General features: G+C 41.8%; 1 pseudogene; it reads left to right on the forward strand.

Annotated features, from left to right (window-relative positions):
* The first annotated feature begins 1,466 nt into the window (after positions 1 to 1,466).
* Positions 1,467 to 2,414, forward strand: LOC140128700 (olfactory receptor 5G9-like; annotated as a pseudogene).
* Positions 2,415 to 3,796: the final 1,382 nt, after the last annotated feature.

The following is a 3,796-nucleotide window of genomic DNA, read 5'->3' on the forward strand; positions in this document are numbered from 1 at the left end:
TGGGAAAGCACCAGGACTTGACCTCTCATATTTATCACTGGGATAAAGCAGGACTAGCGATGGTAGAACATGGTACCAAAGGGATGGGCAGAGTCATGACCAAGCGTAAGGCCAAGGTCAGAGTGAGGGGAGTTTGCACGAGTCTGGGAAAAGAATTCTAATTTGATATTTAAGATATTACTAAAATTTATTTATTCTTTACTCATTTTTTCTTATTTTATTAAATGCATGGAATGACCTCAGGGAGGAGCTATGAATTATTTCAAGATTTCTCTTTGGATTTATACATAAGAGACTGAGGAGACACAAATAATATGTCTATAGAGAGGCAACCACAGGATATATACAGTAGGTCTGCAGGTGGCCGGGCATAGTCTCTGCGCTTTGACTGAATTTCCATTACATTATGTAATTTTACAGAATTTGTTAAAACTGATAAAGATTTTCTCTTCCAGGAGATTTACCTCTCGAGGACTAAGAGTAAAAATAACATGGACATTCCTGATGTGAGTAGCTGTAATTATTCATCACATTTGGGGGAATGTCATATAATAATATCACACTTGTAAATTTAGATTTTAAATCAAAACAAAATATTGAATGAGCCTTCTAATTTGGTAAAAGTGAAATGTAAATTGTGACTATTGATAATATAATTGATGAATATTCCATGTCCCATTCTGGAAGGTAAGTTGGACTATTTCTCCACATAGCAGGCCGTGGAGAACATCCTTCCCCACCCCATACTGTGTATGTCTGACATCTATTGAAGAGATATAATAACCAACAATATAGTTACCCGTGCTGGCAAATAAATGGAGGGAACGGCGTAAGAAGGATGAAGGTTAAAAGATCCAAAAAAACCTTATGTTAATAATACAATTCGATTGATCCTCCGCCTCTACGTTTACCTACTCCAAGGAAAGAAAAAAAACGTGGTACCTTTCAGATCTAAACGTTTGGTACTCACGGAAGCAGTCTTTGACTCATACTTAATGTCCTCGATTTTCTATGAATAGGGCATTCAAGTCCTCTTATGGAGTACGATGCTTCGGCACGGCGACTCTCCTAGGAGTCTCGGAGGTAACCCGTAGCTTCTGTGCTACTCCCAATTCCTCCCGCCGGGGGACTTGTTCCTCCACTTTCGTTCCGTTCTCCTAGTTCCTTCACCTGATTGCTACTCGAAGGGAAAAGAAAAGGCAAACGATAGTGCAGTATTTTCCAGTTTCTTAAAAACTATTTTATTGGAAATACTCACAAGAGTAAAAGATAAAAAGGCCCTATATATAAAAACACGCTCGGTACAACTGCCCGACTCCGAGTTTATTAGACCTAAACACGTATTATTTAGTAAGGGAGGTAGTGAGACGATGGTGGGATGGTTGTGTAGATGGTATCAATGTCTAATCATCTTGTACATTATTGAAGTCAAATTAATTTGATTTCTTTACAACTTGTCCACTAAAATGTAGGTCAACAATCTGACTGATGTCATGGAGTTCATTCTTTTGGGTTTTCAGGGCAGCCCACAGCTAAGAATTTCACTTTTCTATCTAATTTTTGTAACATTCTGTGTGACAATATGTGGGAACCTCCTGATCATCGTCCTGGTGTCCACCAGCAAGAACCTCCACACTCCCATGTACTTCTTCATCTCACAGCTGTCCATCAGTGATATAATTATAATCTCAGATGTTGCCCCTAACATGCTCTACATCCTACTGAATAATGGGGGCACCATCACCTACAGCGGTTGTATGACCCAGTTTTATTTCTTCTGTGTTTCAGAAACATTTGAGTGTCTTCTCCTGTCAGTGATGTCCTATGACAGATATGTGGCCATCTGTAACCCCCTCCGTTATACCTCTATAATGACAAGTGGATGTTATGTGAGATTGGCGGGAAGTTCTTGGTTGATCAGCTTGTTTAATGCATATATTGACACCTCAACAACATCAAAACTAAAGTTCTGTGGGTCAAATATCATTGACCATGTTCTCTGTGATCTTGTTCCTTTAGAAGAACTCTCCTGTTCTGATACATTTCCTATAAAGCTCCAATTGTATTTACTGAGTATTCCATTTGTGATTATCCCCAGTATAATAATTGTTATTTCTTATGTGAACATTGTCCGGGCCATCTTACGGATCCCATCTAATATCAGTAGACAGAAAGCCTTCTCCACCTGTAGCTCCCACCTCACTGTGGTCTCCATATTCTACTGGACTATGTTTAGTGTTTATGTTCTTCCACCAAAAGTACAATCCTCAGATGTTAATAAGATCCTCTCCCTTCTCTATACTGTATTCACTCCACTGATAAATCCCATCATATACAGTTTTAGGAATAAAGATATAAAGAAAGCCGTACTGGACACTATTCACAAAAAAAGATTAATGACCCACAATTTCTGATGTATACAGATTATTGAAAGAAGCAAATACTTCTTCTAGGGATTTCATGTCATAATAAGTTGACTATGGAATAAAACCCATTGTCACGGGTACCCCCGCAATCCACATTGTGGATCGCGGGCACACCAATGCCTCTCTCCGCTGCCCCAGTCCTTGGCCCACTCTTACCTCTCCGAGATCCTGCTCTTCTCCCGGCTAGACCACACGCATGTCTCCACTTTCTAGGGCGCGTGCGCTGGCACTCAAAGATTTAAAGGGCCAGCACACTGCTGATTTCGGTTGCACTCCCAGGTTTCCTTAAAGGCCGGCTGTTCCCAGGATTCCCTGCCGGATTTTTGAGCTCTATAGCCTTAGAGAAAGCTTCCCCTTCCCAGCGCTTGTTCCCTGTTCTGCCTAAATTCCTGTTGTGACCTGACCTGTGACCTTGCATCTCTGTCGCCTGCCCTGACGGTCTGCCTGTTCCTGACCTGAGCCTGGACTCTGATTCTGTACCCCTACCTCGGTTGCCACGGCGGGCTACTCGCACCTTTGGAATGACCTGGTGGCATCCTACCGCACCGAGACCATCCCACTTTGCGGCGGGCTCTGGTGAAAACCAGGTGCCACTTAGACTAAGGTCCCAGGTGTCGGCTAGCACCATCTCCCACGGTTGTCCAGGGGTCCTCTGACCCCGAACCCTGACATCCATGATCATGTAAAAATGCCACCTCTTCTCTGTTTAGAAACTGGAAACTGCAAATAAGAGCCTATCTCAGCCGCAGGTCCCCAAAACTGGACTGCACTTCTGACTCTCTTCTCTGACTTCTGTTAATAGTTGATCTGTAGGATGAAAGTATTAGACCACCACTGTTATTGATGATATAATAGAAAGGGTAAAACACCACAGACATACATTTTCCAGTAGGTACCATGATGAGTTATGTGTCCTTCTCAAGTCAGTAAAGAAAGCATAATGTTGTGTAATTCTCCTGATCATGACCCTGGTGTCCACCAGTAAGATCCTCCATACTCCCATGTACTTCTTCATCTCACAACTGTCCATCAGTGACATCTTACTGACCTCAGATATTGTCCACATTATGCTCCAAATTATAGATGTGCAAATCTATTTGTTGCTTCAATACAAGTATGGAATTTTCCCAGGACCATACTGAGTTTGAATATTTACTGGATAAAATGTAACATTCCGTACTGTTGTGTATTCATTACAGGTGAGGGAGCAGAAGTCCAATAGTAGCGAGCTACTAACTCCAATGTGTTTTTTCCATCAAATCGATGACAAATGTCCAACCTACCATCATGTGTGAAAATTAGTTCACAGAAGAGCTTGAACCTGCCAGCACTTTACCAGAATGTATCCACTTGGAGCCCATTCACACTAA

Source organism: Engystomops pustulosus, chromosome 4 (genome assembly GCF_040894005.1).
Source record: "Engystomops pustulosus chromosome 4, aEngPut4.maternal, whole genome shotgun sequence".
Lineage (NCBI taxonomy): Eukaryota > Metazoa > Chordata > Amphibia > Anura > Leptodactylidae > Engystomops > Engystomops pustulosus.